The sequence below is a fragment of the Camelus ferus genome, chromosome 26 (assembly GCF_009834535.1).
Source record: "Camelus ferus isolate YT-003-E chromosome 26, BCGSAC_Cfer_1.0, whole genome shotgun sequence".
NCBI classification, from domain to species: domain Eukaryota; kingdom Metazoa; phylum Chordata; class Mammalia; order Artiodactyla; family Camelidae; genus Camelus; species Camelus ferus.
In genome coordinates this window covers 1,922,383-1,944,428 of record NC_045721.1, presented here as the reverse complement: position 1 = coordinate 1,944,428, position 22,046 = coordinate 1,922,383, and the positions used below count along the sequence as shown (strand labels likewise).

The 22,046-nt window shown below is 43.2% G+C and overlaps 1 protein-coding gene and 1 long non-coding RNA gene across 7 annotated transcripts in view; one reads left to right on the top strand and one right to left on the bottom strand.

Annotated features, from left to right (window-relative positions):
• The window catches only part of SLC20A2 (solute carrier family 20 member 2), a 93,326-nt gene that overhangs the window by 46,871 nt on the left and 24,409 nt on the right, over positions 1-22,046 (bottom strand). For 2 of the 6 annotated variants that reach the window (XM_032468568.1, XM_032468563.1), the window contains exon 1: positions 15,439-15,703. The exons of the other annotated variants lie outside the window; for them this stretch is intronic. The gene's annotated coding sequence lies outside the window, so the exon portion shown is untranslated. Of the gene's footprint in view, positions 1-15,438; positions 15,704-22,046 lie in introns of those variants that run through there. 6 annotated transcript variants of the gene reach the window in all.
• On the top strand, positions 7,317-14,376 carry LOC116660044. The gene is made up of 3 exons (XR_004315393.1): positions 7,317-7,448; positions 10,890-10,966; positions 13,986-14,376. It is a non-coding gene; the product is annotated as an uncharacterized LOC116660044 (long non-coding RNA).

Here is a 22,046-nt window from a genome sequence, read left to right as displayed (position 1 = left end):
GGAGTACGGCGGACGAAGTGCTGGCGATTTCAAAAGATGAAATATTATGCAGTCACTAAAAGGGTGTCACTTGAGAGTTTTCACACAACGTTGGAACATAGCAATAATGCTAGTGGAAAATCAGTACAGAACAGGGCCTGGGCCATATGATCTCAACCCTGCAGCAGGACTAAAGAAACGCTGCCCAAGGCAAGCAGGACTCTCGCTAACTTTCCTTTACATCAAAATCTTCTCCCAGGAGCCATCACTACATTTATCACAGAAAAAAACGTTTATAACACTACAAAGTACTTATTCTTTTTTTCATGTACTTAAGAGGCATTTTTTAAAATGTTGTTTATTTCTTTTGCCCATCTTTCTGTGAGATTATCATTCTTACTTTTTTATTTTTTAATTTTTTTAATTGAAGTACCATCAGTTACAATGTGTCAATTTCTGGTGTACAGCACAGTGTCCCAGTCATGCACATACATACATATATTTGTTTTCATATTACTTTCTTTTTTTAAGTGAGGAATGTACTACCAAAATATGCTTAGTTTTTCCAGTAAACAAAATGAATTTCACATGATCTGTTTGTTTTCAACCCAGGCCTCACAGACACTTCCTTCTTCCTTACGAGCTACAACTTCGGGTGTGAAAAGTTTCTGTTTCCTTTATCTTATCTCTGCTTTTGACTTTGAAGCCTGCCCCTTTCTGAGCCCTCGGTGGAGAGGTCTCTGCATGGTTTGGGGCTTCCGTGTGCAGGATCCCTCCTCAGTCACACCTGCACCTTCTCTGGATTCCTCCTTCATCTTCCTTTCGCTTCACCGGAGAGTTGACTGTGAGAACCAAACTTCACCCAAGAATAAGAAAATGTCCTAGTTTGATGGTCCGAGTGCTTCACCAAACTTGAGGTTAATGTTGACAACCTATGATGAATTCTTTCATCCTGTTTTGGTTCACAGAACTAGCGAATCATAGAACATTAGAGCTTGAAGGGACTTTAGAGGTCACCTGTTCCGATTCTGGTCACCTGAAGATGTGACTGTCATACTTGAGAGTCCGGGTTAGGATTGTCCACGTGCTACGTGGGAGGTACTCGGATGAAAGGCACCCGAAGTGACGCCCTGGCTGACATCACCGGCTCCCGCTCCTGGAGGCTCAGCTCGGCCGGGGATGGAGAGGCAGAGACAGTGGGAAGGAGGGCAGGGTGATGAAGAGACTGGATTACTAAGAGTGCGGCAGAGCCTGCATCCCGGGAAGTTTTCAAGGTCAGACGATGCCGTCAAGTTCCTTCCAACTCCATTATTCTATGTCCACCGGAGACCACAGGGCCGGGAAGAGGCAGGGTAGCCTGGAACTATGAACCACAGGATTGTCCTGTGGGGAGAGGGGGGTGGAAACTTCTGACGCTTTCGCAAGCCGTGCCATCAATGGCCTTCGTGAATTTCTGGAAAGTGAACAAACTTATTCTGGTCCTGTATCTACAGATTCCACGCAGACCCCGTAGGCTCAGCCTTCCTGGACCCGACCTCACTCCTGATGTATTCATTCTCCGTCCCGCATTTTTGTCATTCTGACATTTAAATTTCTTCTTGGCTCACAGAGCATGTGTATTACTTAGTTGTTTTCAAACAGCCTCTGGCCCTCTGGGAAGGCATTACGTAAATCTAGTAAGGAAATATATTTTAAAAGGATAAAGAAATAAAGCAGAATTAATAAAAATGAGATAAAGTTGAAGGAGTTAGGATGATCTGGCCTGAAGAAGGGAAGACTGAGACCATCCTACAGGACTGACACTAAACATATTTTTTAAACACTGAGAGATTTTTTTAAAGCCTTCTGCCTCTCGAGGGGCACCTGCTGTGTCCTTGGAGACACTCCATGGCATCTGAACGCCTGCACCACAGGTCACAACAAGAAAGCGTGTATTTACTGTTTCCATTTTAAATTGAGAAGTCAAATGATTCCACGAAAAGGTTACTATAAGGAAATATATTATCAGCCACTCTTTACCTAATTTGAAGATACAGCGGTCTTTTAATGTCATAAGAAAAACTAACCTCAGTCAGGAGGAAAAAAAAAGTTGTAACTGAAAGGAGTTTCCATTGGAAAATGCAGAATGACCTGGGCAGCAGAGATCTGAAAAGCAGATTATTACCACCTTGCCGGGTGTTTAAGAAGAATACTCCTTGCAAGTAAGGGACAAGAAGAGCTGTGCTTTAAACACTTGTCCCCACTCGAAGGCAGAAATGGCTTCTAAATATTTCCCCCTTTCTGTATACCCTATAGACAGATTCCGTCCAAGCAGCCTAGGTAACTTTTCTTCACTCACAACCAAAAATAGATTCGTTTTCACGAGCGAATCACTTAACATCACCTCTGTTAAATGGCAAACCCAGCATCACTGGCTCCAGGTCTGTGCCCTGAAGCGTTGAGCTGTCTGGCCAAGTTCCAGGGGCTATTTTAGAGACATACTTTCCCTTCCGCCACGGTTTAAAATGGAACTATGTATATAAATAGACATCTTGGTTCTTACATATTTATCTGCTAATGTTGTTCCGATTTATAGTGGAAGCTTGATAAAAATGTGAATGATGCTTATAAAAACCTTGATTCCTGATACCGCTCCATATTATTTCTATTAATGGAACAGTAATGGAAACAGAAGAGTTGATAGATGGAGATTATTATCTTAGCTGTTTTCCATGCTCAGCTTACAGCCTCATCTTTCTTGTTCTCATCCTTTTTAAGCACTCGCTCTTCGGCAGCAGAAGCAAGAGAGGACAAGTGATTATTAAATCGACTTGGTTGGACTTTGGCTCTCTGCGATGCAGCGAAGTCTATTCAAGTCCCTGAAGGGCCCCATCAGAAGTCTGCAGACTTGATTCAGTTCCACCAACAACGTGCTAAACGGCAGTGTAGACAGTCTAAACAAGGCAGTACATCCAGAAATTGTCCACCTGGCTGGTACATTGGGTGACAAATATCTCCCACTGTGACTACTGAAATTAAATTTTTTTTTACTAAATTAAGAAACCGTAAGCATTTGCTTGACATCACCTTCAAAGAACCATGAAAATAGAAGTTTAAAAAAAATGAGAGCGAGAAGACAGTTTATAAGATTTCTTTGACACTGACTTCCCAGCTCTGAGAGTGCTCCTGGCACTTAACTCCTTACGCGCGATTAAGACCAACTCTCCCGGGGAAGTCACTGGCTCCCTTTGCTTCAGTGTTTCCGTCAGAAAACCTGGAGCTGGCGAGGATGCTTTAATATGAACATAAAGAGCTTTCTTATAATAACGAGAAGGCAACTGGATAGAAGCTGTTCTTTAGTGATGTTTGAAATCAGTTAAGAGAAGAAAGAAAAAGAAACTTGTAATTAGGCTGCCTTTTATCATTACCTACTTAATTACCTTTACTGGAGCGCTGTGTGTGCGTGCGCGTGTGTGTGTGTGCGCGTGTGTGTATTCAAATTACTGTCTAATGTCACTTCCTATCAGCCTAATGAATTTCTTTAAGTATTTCTTGTAAGGCAGATCTGCTAGCAGTGGACTTTCTCTTTTTATTTACTTGGGAATGCTTTTATTTCAAAGATAGCTTTACAGGACGCAGGATTCTCTCAGCTCTCCGTGTTAGAGTCGTCTCTTCACTGCCTGCTGGCCTCCTCTCTCCTGATGAGATGCCAGCTGTCAGTCTTACTGGGGTTCCTTTATACTTAATGAGTCACTTCTCCCTTGCTGCTTTCCGATTTTCTCTTTGTCTTTCAAAATTTTGACTACAATACATCTGGGTGTGGCTCTCTGTGTGTTTATCCTAATTGGCATTTGTTACGCATTTAGGGTGCGGAGATTAGTGTTTTGCATCAAATTTGGGAAACTGTCAGCCATTACTTCTTTGAATGATTTTTTTCTGCCTCTTTCTCTCTCTCTTCTACTTCTGGTATTCCCATTGGTACAGTTAATAGTGGCCTCTATTTTTCTGAGGTTCTGTTTACATTCATCTTTTTTCCTTTCTGTTCTTCAGACTGCATAATCTCTATTGTTCTATATTCAAGTTTGCTGATTCGTTCTTCTGATCACTCAAATGAGTTTTTCATTTTGGTTACTGTACTTTTCAACTCCAAAATTTCTATTTTTAAAAAACATTTTCAATGACATTAAGTACATTCACATTGCTGTGCAAACATCGCAACCACCCACCTACAGAACTTTCCGTCTTACAAAACTGAAACTCTGTACCCATTAAACAATAATTTCCCATTCTCCCTGGCAACCACCATTCTACCTTCTGTCTCTATGAAACTGACTACTCTAAGTACATCATACAAGTGAAATCACAAAGTATTTTTCCTTTTGTGACTGGCTCATTTCACTCAGCATAATGTCCTCAAGGTTAATCCATGTTGTAGCATGTGTCAGAATTTCCTTCTGTTTTTTAGGGTGAGTAATATTCCACTGTACATACAGACCACATTTTGTTTATCCATTTGTCTGCTGATGGACATTTGGGTTGCTTCTACTTATTGGCTATTGTGGGCAATACTATTAAAATGGGTGTACAAATATCTCTTCAAGCCCCAGCTTTCAATTCTTCTAGGAATAGATCCAGAAATGGAATTGGTGGGTCATCTGATAATTCTGTTTTTAATCTTTTGAAGGACCGCTATACTATTTTGTACAGCAGCTGCACCTTTTTACATCCCCACCAACAGTGCACAGAGTTCCAAGTTCTCCGCATCCTTACCAATGTGTTTTCTATCTTCAACATTCTATTTCTATTTCTACTTATTTTTAACAGTAGCCATCCTAATGGGTATGAGGTGGTATCTCACTGTGGTTTAGATTTTCATTTCTCTAATGATCAGTGATGGTGAGCATCTTCTCACATGCTTGCTGGTCATTTGTACATCTGCTTTGGAGAAATGTCTATTCAAGTCCTGTCCCTGTTTTTTCAATCAGGTTATTTGCTGTTGTTGTTGTTGTTCAAATCATAGGAGTTCTTTATGTATTTATATTCTGGATACTAACCCCTTATCAGATAAATGATTTACAAATACTCTCTCCCATTCTGTAGGTTGCTTTTTCACTCTATTGACTTCGTGTCCTTCGATGTACAGAAGGCTTTAATTTTGACATAGTCCAATTTATCTATTTTTACTTTTATTGCTTTTGCTTTTGGTGTCATATCCACACTTGATTCTTTTTATCATTTCTATCCCTTTAAGGATAGTCTCTATGTGATGAGTCACTGCCACCGAACCTTCTTTCATTCTTTAAGAATGGCTTCTTTTAGTTCTTGAATTGAAATAATAAACTAATAGCTACTTTGAAGTTTCTGTCCGCTAAGTTCTATAAATGGACCTCCTCAAAAGCAGTCTCTACTCTCTGCTTATTTCTCCTGTGTGTCACACTTTCCCTAACATGTCTCATAATTTTTGTTGAAAAATGGACATTTTAGATAATACATTGTGGCAACTCTGGTCACTGGTACCCCCCAGCCCACCAGAGGTCTGATGTTGTTTGGCTGTTTGTTTACTTGGCTGAACTAATTCTGTGAAGTCTATTTTCCCTACAGCGAACAGCTGTCGATGGCCTGCTCAAATATCTCCCTTTGTTTTTGTATTTTAGCCTGGCTTGCTAGGGTTCACCCGTGGGGCAGCATAAGCCACTTACAGGTCAAAGGTTGTTCTTAAGCACCCCCTTAGTTAGATTTTCACCCTTTACCACAATGTGTGGGGCTTAGAGACCACTTTCACAGTTCAGAGAGCAAGGGCTGGAGGGGAGGTCTGAATCCCAAAAGGCAGCAATCTTTGGCGAGTTGGAATTATTCTACATCCTGTCTGTGCTGGTGGTCATAAAACCCTGAGCATGTGTAAAAACTCATAAAACGTACACCAGAAAAAGTGAATTTTACTCCATATAAATTTTTACATGACTGAATTTGCCTTTTAAGATGCCGCTAACACCTATATATTCCTCTTACATAGCTGGTTCCAATTTGATCATTTGAGTTCTTCGAAGTTCACAACTTGATATTTAATGGGGAGACAGAAAACAAAATCTTTCTTATTATACTACTGCTTACTGGTGGGTCATTTCTTCTCAGAACACAATACAAATTAAACTTAAAGATCGTATCACTCTTAATACTTAATAGGATGAGAACGTTACCCTTTTACACTTGATCAAAGACGTCTCTTCTGGATTAGACCTCAAGTCAGTTTTCTTCTAGTAAAAATTCTGGATTTACTAAACTGGTACTGACAAGTCTCACAGAGCCTGAAGACACTATGACTTCAAGATCAGGGGCAAAAAAACCAAACAAATGTGAACAAAAGCAGAGATGGCAAAAATCAGGCCTGACAGAAGGAGGTGTGAGGCTGGACGTGCTACCTGCCAGGTCCCCAGGGATGCTCAACTCTGCACAGCAGGCTGAGGCACGAAGTGACAGGATGTCCCAGCCACTCTCTCTTCCCGCTCCAGCCGCCACTTCAATCTCAGGTCAGGGTGAGAGCAATCACTCTTCCTTCTTAAAACATTCATAAGAACAGACGTGCTCACTGAAAACTCCCAACCACCTCGCTCTTTTAAAATAAATGAACAACAAGTTTATATTGTACAGCACAGGGATATATTCGATGTCTTGTAGTAACTTACGGTGAAAAAGAACATGAAAAAGAATATATGTATGTTCATGTATGACTGAAGCATTGTGCTGTACATCAGAAATTGAGACACTGTAAACTGACTAGACTTCAATAAAAATATATATATATTAAAAAAAAAAGGAACCAACCATAACCAACCACTTCACTCTGTTGAGTACATTCACACTCTCACTTTTGCTTTTAGTCTTTGGAGCAAAGGCAAAAACAAACAAAACATAACAAAAACAAATGAACAAACAAACAAAAACAGCAAAAGGAAGAAAATGAACTCAATCCAAAATTTTAAGCCACAATTCATGCTCCTCTTTCTCTTACAAAAGCCACCCTTCCCCTCAACAGCCACTAGTTTTCTGCCTTTTGTAACATAGCCTAGAGTCTCAGGAAATATTTTTACCTGCTTTACCCCTTTTAACAGATGTTCTTCCTTTTCCTTCGAGCCACTCCCCTTGCAAAGCTTTGCATCAGTTAAGCTGTAACCACCCACTTACTGCATCTTGATACAGAGTTGTGTTCCCACTATGTGCGGGAGAGATCTGTGACTCACGCAGGCTGCAGGTGCTTGGCAGCCACGATGTGCTGATGAGGCCACCACAAACCTTGTGTGGAACAGGATTCCATCCACCAAGTATCTGACCATTAAATGGTCCACCCACCGCCCCTCCACCCTCCCCTCCCAGAGACACTGAAGACACCATGTGGGGTGTGTCTGTACTTCCTTGGGGAGGCAAAAGTGCCGAGAAGGAGGACGCGATCGTTCCTACCACAGGATCGCAGGACAGAGACGAGACGAAGAAAGGTAGGTGAGGATGAGGGGAAGGGCGCTCCAGTCAGGATGCAAATGGTAAGAAGGAGACTTGAAAAACCAGCTTTCTCAGTTCCAAGGATTCCAGGAAACGCTCTTTATGAGTAACAAAGGTTCTGGACCAAAGGCTAGGCCAAAATGTGGTTGTAGGTTGCACGAGAAACTAGATTCCTTCTGGTTTTTCAAGGCACTTTGGCTTTAAATTAAGTTCAAGGTATCGGTCCTACGGAAAGTGGATTCAACTGACTCTCAATCCAGACCTCTGTCCCCAGGTAAACCTGGTCCACTCACTGGAGCTGAGGCCGAGGGTCAGGCTTCAAAGAGAGACCCTTTAAATAACCATCATAAGTGCTTACTCTCTTATGTTGCCATACAAAGGGGGTGCAAGCGAGGCCTACTGTTTCTGCTCAAGATTTTCTGAAATCAACTGCCACCAGTACCAGAACAGTTCCCCAGAAGAGCCTCCTGATTAAGGCCGCAAGGACATGCGGGCAGCATCTGGCAGGAATGACCGAGGGGGCCATCACCTCACTAAGCACGGGTGAGTCCCACGCTGACACCACTCGGAGCGGTGCTGTGGGCATCCTAGCTCGGCCACCACCATCACCCCTCACTGCTGTCCCCCCGAGTCTCACCTGAGGCCCAGGGCATCGGGCGCCACCGCTCACTACCCTACAGCTAAGATCTGGAATGATGGCCCCTTACAACACTTACCTGGGTAATTGTAACACTAGAGGTACTATGTTCATGACTCAAAAATGAAAAAAAAAAAAAATGCTGGATTCCCTTGCTCTCCACCTTTGCTCTCCAGATAACACTTAACCTGAGATCCTGGCCCACTGGAGACTCACGTTAAGACTCTGTGGAATTTGCAGAGCCCCAGGCAGGGACAGCAGCCCCTTGCTGAATACCTTCCACCCTGCAGAAGTCACAGAACGAACTTTCATCAGTAACTGTGACGCATCAGTCTGGGCGGGTCTCTCCCTAAGAGCCGAGATCTCATGTCTCTGCCTGGAAGACAAGCTGAATTTTTCCACTGTAAAAATAATATGCGTGCAGATAAAAATTTAGATAAATACAAGGGGGAGAGGGGGAGGGTACAGCTCAGTGGTAGAGCGCATGCTTGGCACACGGAGTCATGGGTTCAATCCCCAGTCCCTCCATTAAATAAACAAACACTAAAATAAACAAACCTAATCACCTCTCCCCAAAATAAAATAAATAAATACAATATATTTTAAAAAATTTTCTGCAAATACGGAAAAGCAGAAAGTAAGCCAGGGCAAAACGCTCCTACCCCACCAGTGCAAAACAACCATTGTTTCTGGGCACTTTTTGGTGGACTGATTTTATCTGCTGGGGTAGGCATGACTGATGGAAGCCACGGAGAGGCCAGTGGTGAATTAAATAAAACATGGAAGTCGAAAATAAACATGGATTACAGTAGTTCTCTTCTGAAAGGAAGGTTTTTCATTATTCCATAAAGTAATACATGCTCATGGAAGAAAAAAATCTAAAATGCAGGTGGCCAAAAGCAAAGGGAAAATGGTACACATGCGCTCATCTCATAACTATTATTTACACTTGGTGCACAGTGTTCCTTTTATATATATATATATAATAATATATAATATTATATATATATAATATATATACATAATAATATATAATATTATATATATATAATATATATACAGCCTTTCCTTTTAAAAAAGGAATTAAAACCATTAAGCCATTTAAAAAAATGTCTTCCATTTAAAAAACGCGGTGATACACGTGTATTTTGTAACCTGCTGGTTTTACTCACTACAGATCTGACATCAACATTTCAAACGGCTGCAGGGTGTCGCACTATATGGTAACACCATAAATTATTTAACTAGCGCCTTACTAGGTTGTTTCTGGGGATATTTGATTGAATGATTAGATTAGTAATTCGTGTGTAGTCTAATAATAAGCAAAGGAGTTTTTTTTCTCTCCTTTTGAAGCAGCTCAATTTTCTGAACAACTACAATGAGACAAAGTTAATCCCAAGCCGCTTGCTCACTTTTAATGACACATCTGCAGACTGGATACAACTGATTCTAGAAACAAGATGATTTTTGCCAGGGTGGAATACCAACAGAATGACTGTTGAGTAATTTCTCTTGGTATAGAAAGGAAAACAGCCTTTTGCCTGCTCCCCTGAAGAACCAAATTAACCAGCCACTTGGGAGTTTTCTAACACTGGATAGATCGTTACTGAGAGTTCATGAATTTTCAAGACAATATTTGATATTCAGGGACGAATCCAGGGTGTTAAACGTCAGCTATCCCTGCCCTTGGGACTGGGGAGACACCTACTCTGCACGTAGGTGCAGATGTAGAAAATAATCGTGCCTGTGGCTTCAGGTCTGAGAGGTCAGTGTTTTCCACCGTAACAAGGTCTGAAAACTCAGGATATACACTTGCCACCTTTATCCCTCCATCTCCCATTACAAGGCAGACTGGAGTCTGAGCCAGGCTGCCCTCGCTTGCAGGGATTTTTAATGCTCTGCAAATGCGTAATTAACTCCAGCTAGAAAAGCCAAGGGGTTCTATTCATCCCAATTCTCAGGGTTGAACCATCAGGGCCCAAGCGCCCTGGCCAAGGCAGGGCACGTCCTCTCTGGAGAGAGCAGTGTGATCCTTGGGTGACACTTTCTAGGCAGCGCAGGCAAAGCATGTCCTCAGAGAACCCCTCCTTCCTTCAGATCACAGAAAGCTTTCATTGTACTAAACGCTCTACGAAGTATAACAAACAGACACCCTCCCGGTAGTTTGTGTTTTCGACCCAAGACGATTCCTTCAAGCAAATGCACAAAGGAAAAAAACACTATACAAAAGGGCAAAGACAACTAAATTACGATGCATTTCTATTATGCACAAAATAGGGGTGGTGGTGGTGAGAAGAAGGACATTCAGGAGTAAGTATTTGGACTGGTTGGACTGGGGAGGGTGGGAACTGCCAACTTCCTGACTCGAGATCGTTAATTATGCGGGCGAGGGCAGAGCTCCCGTGGCCTTGAACATTTCAACTGAATCAGTAACTGTTTATTTGTATCAAGTGCCTACTAGGTGTATCCCGTCCTCTGCCTCTCGGGGAGACCCACCAACGCAATACACTCAGGTCCCCTAATGCCCCAGCCTCCACGGTGTCAGAAGGATCCGCCACGGCAGCCAAGAGGGACGGTACTCCTGCAGGTGGTTCGGTAGCCCGCTGACCCACCTCTCCCCTGGAAGTGACAGAGGGGGGAAATGGGGTGGGGTCAAACTTTCCTTACAGCCACCCTTCTTCTGAGACGGGCTCTGCGAGCAGGGGGGCCGATCCAGGCAGCCGTCTGGGACATGAGAGCATCGTGGGCTACCTACCATCAAAGGCTCCTCACTTTAACCTCCGCCTCAATTTCCCTTCAGGTGGATGCTGACAAGTCACACGGGGAGGAGAGAGTCTACTCAAAAACACTGGGATGAAGCAAAGGAGGATGCATCTGGTAACACAGTATTACTACCATCACCACATCTCATTTGGTCCTCCGTTGAAATGGGCACTGTCTTAACTGAGTTCAGAAAAGTTTACCGCAAATTTTTCCTGGTTAACGATTAATTTTCCCTAAGTGACAGAGGAAATCCAGAGCACAGTCAGGGCTAGAAGGGGCTCTGAGAGGTCATTTAACTCCTGGCTTCAGACAGGATATTGAAAACACTGCAAACAAATATGAGCCCCCTTTTAGATGACTCCAGGGAAAGAGTTTACATTTTCCGGTACCCGAACCCCCCATGTTATCTTTGTATCTGGTCTCGTGGTCCTCAAACTTCAGCACGCATACACATCACTGGGGGGCTAGTTAAAACAGAGGCTCCTGGGCCCCACCCCCATCGTTTCTGAATCCAGGGGTCGTGGGTGCACTTCTCCCGAACTCCCAGGTGGTGCTGATGCAGAGGGTAAGTGGGGCAGCACTGTGAGGACCACGGCTCTCACGGAACCTGACATCCTCAACAGACCAGCCCCCGTGCCCCGGTACCGTGGTGCACAGATACTTGAGTAGCAATTCAAGAGTCCCCTGGTCAGTTTTTTTTCCCTCCAGGCTAAATAACAGAAGTTCCCTAACATCTTATTATGGGCATTATTTTTCAACCCTTTAATCATTTTTGAGGTTCTCTGGGACGCTCTCTCCAAGTCTCTTCGTCGTGGAGCTGTGAACTAGACCCAGATCCTTTGCCAGAGGTGGGATGAGGCTGAGTATAAAGGGAGAATGACTCACAGATGCATACAGAATCCTGTTTATTCACCTCCAATACCCGAGCCTGCCTTTCAGCTCTGATTCACATCCTGCTGACTGCTTTATGAGCTGCGGGGATGTTTAGGGGACCTTCGTGATGCCTTTCTTCTGAGCAGCTCAAAGCCCTTCTCTAATTTAACAGTTGACTCAACGTCCCAAACCAGAGCAGGGTTAAGTGACTTGCTCAATCGCGTTATCAGTTTACAAGGCAGAGAAAATCTGGAACCCAAATTCAGATTTCTAACCCAGTATCACTCTGTGGAGAAAGATACTTCTTCCATTTATTGGCTTTTTTTTTTTAAGATCTTTGTCTTTGGTTCTGTCATCCCATTTTTTTTTAACCTTTGCTCATTTTTTTAAAATTTATTTTTTATTTGTTTATTTTTAATGGAGGGACTGGGGGTTGAACCCAGGACCTCATGCATGCGAAGCATGCGCTCTACCCTCCTCACGCCCCTACTTACTGGCTTTTATACGCTATCAAGTTTCCTTTTCTGTGGAATAAAAGTTCTAGGTGCAGGTGAAACCACTGAGTCTCCTCCCTTTCTGGGAGTCATCACAGAGAACTGGGGCCGGGGGCCGCCTTCTCCCTCACCCCCCCCCCCCCCCCGGCTGCTGGAAGTGGCTGGGAAGTAGTGCCCAGTGGCACCACCAGCCGCCTGAATCCCAGATGAACTGAAAGCTGGCCCGGGGGCGACCCTGACCCTCCCCACCTCATCTTGTTTGTCTTTTCTTCCTTCTCACATTCTTTGCTCTAACAGCTTACTTCATGTGTCTGTCGGGGCACAGGCTCTGTGGACTGCCTAATTGGAGCACGTGGGTTCTTGGAGAGTAAGAACTATGCTTTCTTTTGTGCATTGTGTGATGTGCTCTGGGGGCGCTTAATACATGCTAAATAATAACAGCAGTGCTAGCATTTCCAGGAGCAATCCGCACCCCCACCGAGGGGCAGGTCCTACTACCGCTACTTGGGCAAAGACGGGCAGAGCAGAGGACACCCCTCTACCCACCGCTCCCTTTCTTTCAATTTTTTTTTTAAATGGAGGTTTAAATAGATTGAACCCAGGACCTCACGCATGCTAAGTATGCCCTCTAGCACTGGGCTATACCCTCCCCCCTTATTTATTTTTTGCTAACTTTTTTTTGGGGGGGAGGGGAGGTAATTAGGTTCATTTTTTAAATTTTTAATGGAGGTACTGGGGATTGAACCCAGGACCTCATGCATGCTAAGCAAATGTTCTACCACTGAGCTGTTCCCCACTCCCTCCCTTCATTTCAGAGAAAACAGCTGAAACTCAGTATCACAAATCCTATTCCGACAAAATTTCCTCTTGAAAAAGATCATTCTATACGCGTGTATATGCATGACTGGGACATTGTGCTGTACACCGCAAATCGACACACTGTAACTGATGGCACTTCAGTTAAATAATAAAAGAGATCATTCTAGAGAGGTGATGACAGAGCTTCTCCAAACCAGATACCCGTCGAGGGATGCAGTTACCTAGTAAATTCTGCAGGTGGATGAGGGGGACCCAGAGAACAGGTTCCCCTCTGCTTCCCTGAAAACCCCACAAAGCTTTGGAGCCGAAGGCTATTCTCCAGGGATGAAGGAACAGTCAAATAAATCTACTGCAATCAGGAGTTGCTCCATCAGAGCCTCTGGGCTCTATTTTAAGAGGGGGAGGACGAGGACGAGAGGGCGGGTGGCCAGTGAAAGCAGCTTCCGCAGGGCTGGAGGATGAGACACACTTGGTGAAATGCGGGGGGGGGAGGGATTTGGGGACGGGAGGTGCAGCCACACAGCTGCCTGTGTTTCTCAGCATCTGGACACCACCCCCAGCTTGGTGACTTGGGGCTGAGCTCACTGGGATCTGTCAAGGCCAAGGTCACAACTAGTCCACAGAGCCTCTTCTCCTAACCAGTGTCACTTCAGCAGGTACACGGGGTGAACAGCAGGCAGGGCAGAGCAGCAAACATGAGAAATTCTGACACTGACACTCACACTGACATAATGGAAGCGAGCTCCTCGCCTATCTCGCTCTCTCACAGCACATAAATCATGGAAACAAACACCCCAAATGTGTTTATGAGCATTTTAGCAGCTCCTCCTAAAAGAATGCAAGCTCCCTCATAGGAAATACATCTTTGGAAACTACTATCTGTTAAATTAAAAGCTGAATTAATCTTGAACAGCTTTTTTCTTTTCTTTCTTTTTTTTTTTTTGCAGGACTAAACTACAATTGAGAAGATGAAAAATAGCTTGAAAATTATCTAATATCCGACTGCAGTGTGCCTTTAAGAGCACTCCACTGAGGTTCCGATGGTGCCTTATTAACAATGAAAAGCAAGAATAAGAACGTTACTTTCTTTGGCTAAAAGTATACATTCTGAAGAGTATACTGGAACAAAAGTCTCTTTTACTGCTGAAGATGACATGACAGACTTTTCTGGTATCATTTCAATGAATCTGGACTGCAAATTTCTCTTCTGTTCAATAAAAAAAACTTAAGTTTTTTTTTTTTAAGTTTCTTTCTAAAAATAGCCCAAGAACTCAGTTCTATTTTTCCCTCTTACATTCTTTTCCTACTAAATGTACCACTGAAACATTTCCTTTCATTGTTGGCACCTCGGGTCGTTAGGATTTAAAATCAGACAATACATCATAACAAAGAGGTCTTTAAATAAAGCTTTCCAAACGGAAAATGGCATCTGAGGGTAATGCCTTCCTCCAGGCCCACAGATGATGGAGACCCAGCCCGGCCAGCAGTTACCACCCGGCCCATCAGAACTGTTTCATTAAAATCCACATTCCCAGAGGGGGGACTTTATGTGATAATTGATAAAGAAATGCCTGATTCTGTGTTCTAAGCAACTTGTTTGGCATGAAGTCAGGGTACTCTGAATTAAAACACACTTCAAACTGAGCAAGGTGATTCAGACTTAATTAAAAATATTCTATACTAAAATCTTTATCGTTTTCTTCAGTCCAAATGTCAGTGGGCAACATCTTGTTAAATTAAGAGCAGTTAAGATTTGGGGATTTCATGACTTCAGTTAAATTCTGAGAACTAAATTTTCCAGACGATGCTTTCAATTGCTTTCCAAAGGCGTCCTTCTAAATGTGTTTTATTTTTTCAGGACTTCTCTTTAGGAGTGCACAGGTCTACTTTTAAACACAAAAATCCTCCTTAAAAATAAAACCCAAAAAACTGTCCAACTATATACACATTTTACAAAATTATATTTGACATTGCCTTTATTTCTGCCCATAAACTTGTAGCTCACAAGTAAGTATGATGTAACAGGAATCCACTTTTAACATTTTTTTTTCTCTGTAGGAGTTAGGTTACCATAGAAAATAAAGTTCAATGACACAACCATCCCATTAATCAAATATTTTTACAAATAAAATAAAGTAATCATCCACAGACTGCTTTTGCGAAGATAAAAACAGTAAGAACCAAATACTTTCTTCTTGGGAAAACTGAGTGAGACAGGTTTCCTGCAGAAGGGTCCACTTAGAGAAAAACCTTTTGCCACCATTCTTAGCGCTCTCTAAAGCAGTCACCCCAGAGTTTCCAGTTTTCCCAAGAGATAAAACAAGGACTCCGTTAGCAACATTAGGCAGATTTAAGGAGAAGAGAGCAAAGAGAAATCTTAAAAGTTCACCCAGTACTTACAAGCCCTTTCAAAGGAAAGCAGAGCTGCAACTTCTCAGAAGGCTGCTTTCCCGATCACCAGCACAATCTGAAGTCTAAAATAGACCTCCTCTCACGTCGGGCCGCAAAGGCACATTTCAGCTTACTAACTTCTACTTGGGTAAACAGTTTTACAACTCCTAGAACAAACCCCAGGCTAAAATTAACTGCACCGGCGCAGCAGGCAGGAACTCGCTGATCTGCATCATGTGTGCGGGGGATTTATTCACTAGGACAACATCGGTGTCCTCTTAATGGGCGATCTGGCCAAGGGGCGTGCTCTGGGGAACAATACATAGCATCATGATTATGCTAATTATTGAATTGAGGCCAATAATACTATCTTCTTTTAAGTTGTTTTCGCAAGTACTGACAAAGAGAAAGAGTAAGCTCTTTTTCACCACAGGCGTTCACTTGGTTTTTCGAGCACTTTCAGAGCAGACAGGACTTTGGCAACAAGGTGGCAGTGCTGTGTGCTCTTCAGGAGGGAAAACCAACTTAAAGGATGTTCTGTGGGATTATTTAAACAGCACGATCAGATGTGGTACGATGTGAAATTAAACAGGCATCAAACACACACACCAGTAAGCCCGTCAATGAATAGCCTTAAATGAAAGGGTTTTTTTTTTTTTCCCTCTGGACACATGATGAACTAATTTCATTTACTTGTTTTCTGGCTTTGTCTTCTGCACCTCCCAAGGAGTTGTTATGAGCATACAGGTTCACTAATAAATTACAACCGGCAATAAACATCTCAAATATTCGGAAGAGGCACCGTCCTAGGTAAGGAGCATTTTGGAGTGCATTTCACTGCCTGGCTGGCCGGAACTGGTAAACTGTCCTCTGCAGGTGACAGACCATCCATAAAGCGTGTTGAGGCTCAACTGGACAGTTAAAGACTCCAAGTATACAGCTGATATTCAAAGGAAAATCTGAAGTAACATAGAACTTTCTTTGAAAAAATATAAACTGTCTTGGTAAGTACAACTTGAGTCAAAGACACAGAACTGCTTAATATCCATTCACGGTGGTTCAGACTAGTTTGTTATAGATATTTAAGTTCTGATGACATATTTTGCTCTTACTGGACACTTTATGAAACATAGCAAAGCATGCTAAGAACATTAATTAAATCTCCAAACATTTCTGGGAGATGTCATTGTCCCACTTTGCTTTTTAAACAGATGGGTACACAGGGACATTCGAGGCTTCCCTCTGCATCAACAAGGGATTATTGCGCCCTCCTCCTAACCGCTCTATGACATGTCTTCCGTATTAACTATTTAGCTATAATCCGACAGATCTTTTCAGAGCTGTTTGTTTTCCTCAGTTTAAAATGTCATATGTCAGTTTCGATCTCCAGAGCTTTCTTTGACTCAACTCCCAAACCCCAGGTCTGAGCTCTGGGGCCATCCCCCTCCCCGACTCTCCAGTACAGGCAGGCATCCTGCCACACGGAGCCACAGGACCTGACCGTGTCCTTTCAAAGCCCTGTCCACCTGTGGTATGCCACGCAACGTGGCGAATGGGTTGATTTTCCCTGCTGTGAGCTGGTAACCACCAGCATGCCCCCCACCCTGCTCCCGGTTGTTTACGGAAACTGCTGGCTCCGGTCTGGCGTGCCACCCCCAGCACTTGAGGCAGCTGGATGGAGCCAGGACTTGGTCCACCCCCACGAGACGGCGGCCAGCGTGCTCTGGCCACCACCCCAGCCAGAGTCACTGGAGGCAGGACCCCCACTCTGTTGGCACTTACCAACGACGGCTGACCTCTGATTAACATGATTAATTCTCGGAGAATCCAGGGCAAACTGGCTCTAGAATTCTTAACACCAAAAAGACATCAGGAGGCTGTTTTTGACACAACTATCTTTATCCTGATATATCACAGCTCAAAGAGTTTCTAAGCCAAAACGTTATTTCTTCCCTAAACCAGAAAGAAAGAGCAAATACGCCGTAAATATTTAAGCCTCAGAAGGAAACAAAGGACAATGACCCCTCCCCCTGTCTACTGAAGGCGGGCGATGCTGAGCAGGTTTCCAATTCCTCACATGTCAAACAGGCTGAGTGCGACTCCACTTTTAACAGTGGCCACACCTGTTCCAAAACGCAAGAACCAAAACTTTCCAAAGAAAACAGTGTATCCTCCAATGTAAGTTAGTCACTCTGCTGCTTCCTTTTCCTTTGTGAAAAGAATTGAAGAGTCAACTGCACATTTGTTCCAGGCGCACCTATGACAGTAGAGGGGAAAAAAACATCCTTGGGCATCGTTTAAAAGCAAGGTCACTCCTTCCCATTCGTCCTCATGAACAGCCGGTGATGGGGGAGGCAGAGCTGTGCCAGTGGAGGGCGGTGACCTGTGGGCTCTTCTTCAGTCCAGCAGATCCAGGAGATTAAAACACAGACAACTGAATTTCATGAACTCGCATTAATGAACGAACCTGGACAGCAACCCTCTGGAGCAGCTACCTGTGTAATTTAAAGTTCTCTGGTCACATCAAAAAACTGAAAAGAGACAGGGGAAATCAATTATAACAATATTTTTATTGAACTCAATAGATCCAAGGTACTATCATTTCAACATGCCCTGACTATAAACATGGCCAAGGGGATGATGGGAGACACGGCAAGTTAAGGAACTCAGAGAGAAGACGAAACCGGCTTAGGAAAGGGAAAGAAAGGTCGAAAAGGAGAACGAATCGACCAAAAGGGGGGTGAAGAAAAGAGCTTCTCCCTGGGCCTGGACTCCAGTTATAGACTCCTGAGTACTGGAGCAAGTACTGGAATGTCCCCAGTACCCGGGACTAGGTGCTGGGGGCACAGAGAGGAAAGATGAGGTCTCTGTGTTCAAGGAGCTCGCGTCTGAGCGGGAGGGACAGGCCCCCACCCCTGGCAAATACATGCTTCTGAACCAGCAGTAAAGTTTCCATCCTGAGCTATTTATCAGTTTCAACTCAAACCTGGTTATTTGCTCTAAGCAGTGAAGGTGCAGGGTCAGGAAAGAGTAGAAAGGGGGGGGGGGAATCACGTTTCCTCATGGTTCCCAGTGTTCCAGAGGATGACCAAGTTCTAAGCAAAGGATCTGTGCTGACAAAGACATCACCTGCCCGCTAGGGGAGAAACTCTTCTCCAGGGTGTAGCTGCAGAGTCAGAAAGACCTGGGGTCAAAAGGCAGCCCCCAGCGACCAGCCAGGTGACCTCGGGCAGCTCAGCTGACCTGTGAGTTGGCTTCCTCGCCCATAAAACAGGGCTGGCGATGCCCACATCAAGGGGTGGTGTAAGGACTCCCGGGGCGGGGACGGCTGCTCCATTCTGGCCACGCCCCTCCTGCCACCCGTGCGGTCCTTGCTGCACATCAGTGTGGGGTATCCCTGAGTGAGGATTAAAGGCTCCCTACTTTTACAGTTCAAAGCTTCAAGGAAACAACACATTGAAAGGGCCTTCAAACGATTGTGAAGTATTTCAGGGAAACCCAGGGTCTGTAAACTGTCCCTCTGAAAACCTTGTAGCTTGGACAGCCTGCTCAGCTCCTCTTTATAATAATAATAGTGCACGTTGCTGAGTCTAAGGCTGGATCAGAACTTGGGGACACTGACTGACTGTAGCTACAAATCCTGTATCTGGTAGATGGTGCAAGAATAACCCCCTATTTGCTCCCACCTCCTGGTATCCACACCCTGAGGTAGCAGGACAGCAGCAAACACAGCCCAGAGACCAGCAAGTGCAGACCCTCCCCTGCTGGGCTTCGGACCCTGAGACCACGGCATGGTGCGCCCTGGTTACCCTCAGACTGAGAGACCAACGTGGAGCAAGGCTGCTCACCTTCACATTCATCTGCTGCTGAAGCCCTGCCCCAGCCAGCATGATGACTGCCTACTGGGGGGGCTGGAGGGGTGGGGAACTGGGGCAACTCAGGCCATGTGGCCCCAGCCAAGCTGCCAGCTAACTGCACAGACCAGCCGGGCTAGCTCCAACCAGAAGAGCCACCTGGGTGACCTACGGAATCGTGAGCCATAATGTTTGTTTTTCTAAGGGGCTAGAAATAGATGGTTTGTTACGCAGCAACAGCTTGCAGATATACAATCTTCAGAAGGTCTGTAACATTCCATCCCTTTGCCTCCAAATGAAATCTTGTAAGACTAATCTACATCTATCTTACATCTTAGTCTCAAAGATTCACAAAGCTATAAAAAATTCACAATTCTGATGACTACCTTTTATGCTGTCACATGAACAAGCAAGCTGAAATGAAACTGATACAGTCTGATTATAAAACTGCTAAAATGCTAAGTGCTCTTTTATTCTATTCTATAATCTGAAACAAATATATGTGGCCTTCAATGCTACAACTCTACAGGCTAAAAAAAATGACTTCTCCCTTCTGGCCTTCAGAGGGATTCCCTCTGTACACCATTCACAGCTGTTCAGTCTGTCTTAATACTTCAGAAATGAATGAAGAGTCCCAATTTACACACACACAAACAGGGAAAGCTGACTCAAAAGGATAAATCATTTTTCCTTCAGTATTTTTTGTAAGCGAAAAAATATATACATACATAGTAGTAAATTCTTCAAGACTATTTTTTAAGACTTTGATAAAGAGCTAATTCTACATAATTTATAACAATTCGTATCAGTAAAGGCAGGATTATTACTGCTCTGGTTTGTGTACTTACTTGAACAGAGCTGATTTTTTTAAGTATCTTAGAATTCTATGGGGGAAATTGTACCCTCACCACGCATTCCTAACAGTCATCCATTTAACAAACATTTATTGTTCAACAGTTGCCTCCTGCTGTTACGAAACTCCCAAGCACCTGCAAGATTTGTACGAATGGCAGGATGCCCAAGACTACTTCTGCCCTCAACAGGCTTATAAACTGATGGAGACATGACAGTGTATGTAACCTTCTATCATGTAAGAGTAATGAGGAAGCAGTCCAAAGGGTAAAAATCCATTCCAATAGAAATCTGAGAAGAAGCTTCCACTTGGGTTAGCTGGGAAAGGTATCTTGGAGAAAGGGACACGTGAGTTGAGCCTCTGCCTGCTGATAAGCTTTCAACAGCAAAAGGAGTGGAAAGGACCCTATACAGAACCAATAAAATGAGCACAGACAGAGAAAAAGAAAGGCTATGATGTATGTCTGGGGAATGGATTTCAGCTCCACCAATCAATAGTGGTTCTGACCACTGAAAAACTCCTTAATTTCTCCAACCACTGAAAAATCTCCTTAATTTCTCCAAGTCTATGCTATGAAGTATCCAATGAGAGTGCGGAACTCAGGTTCCTTCTGGCCTCATCACTTAGATGCTGACCTTGGGCAATCACTCTCTCAGTGCCTCAGTTTCATCACCTTTAAACTGGGCATAAACAATATGCATACTTCATAGGGTTATTATGATGATTAAATGAGTTTATATTTGTAAAGCATGTAGAACAATGGTGATTAATATATAAACTTTCTGTTAAATAAACGCACATGTTCACGTGTACACAGTAAGACAGACAGATGTGTATGAATACGACATACAGATACAGATCACCAGGACAGAACCTGTATGTAGGTGCTAAATATATTTAAATATATTTTTTATAGTTCACCATTCGTCTGAAGTTCACAGACAATTGCGCTGGAGCACAACAGCCAGACATGTTTTTGCGGGCTCCAACATGAGCCTCCATTCAGTTAAATGATCAGAGACTGGTCCTTCTCCTTTCTCTTGGGGCAGCAGTTCCGCATGTAAGAGGCTGGGCTTGAAACTGCCAGACAGACACAGCATGGCTGCCAGGTTCAAACAAACGTGTCCTTCTGTCTTACGGAATAAACACACCTTCATTGGAAAAAGCAGTGTAGCCTTATTAAGTACAATCTGAACCTCTGTAATTCATTAGTATTCAAGCTAATCTAAAACAAGAAACCTTAAATGCACTCTCCTTTGAGATTTGGGGGGGAAAACATGATATTTAAAGCTACGTAACTCAAAAGGTGAGTTAACAAAATCTTATTAATTCCAGTCTAATTAGGCTTCAAGTAGTTACATATTGAAACCGAAAATATTATTAAATGCAAAGTTTTATTATTTGAATCTACTAACAAAATGTTCAACTGAATTTCTTCCATTTTTAAGATAAAATACTAAAGACAGTTAACAGATTATATTTTAAAAAATACTGCTTGAAAGTACTTGAAAATATTCTATATTGAAATAAGTAAAATTCTCCTGCAATCTTATACTATTATTATTTGTCCCTTTTTTATAGACAATGCAAAAGTGAAAATTCTACCTGCCACAAATCAAACGTTATTGTCAATTCTGCCTTGGTGAACAGAATCTGAATTAATGAGTTGTCTTGAACTGCTGATCATAAATGCCCACTTCTCAATTTACTCCATTCAATTACAGGAAAACTATTAAGAATCGAGCAACGAGCTATTAACTTCTGAAATCTTTTGGTACATTGGCACTAAATATTAATTTCTGTTATTTCAACCCACACTGCTTCACAAGCAATCAAGACCACTTCAAGAGCATCTACCATCTTTTTAGGGGCAGGGCTATCCTACTTTTTAACTTGACACTTAAAACTTT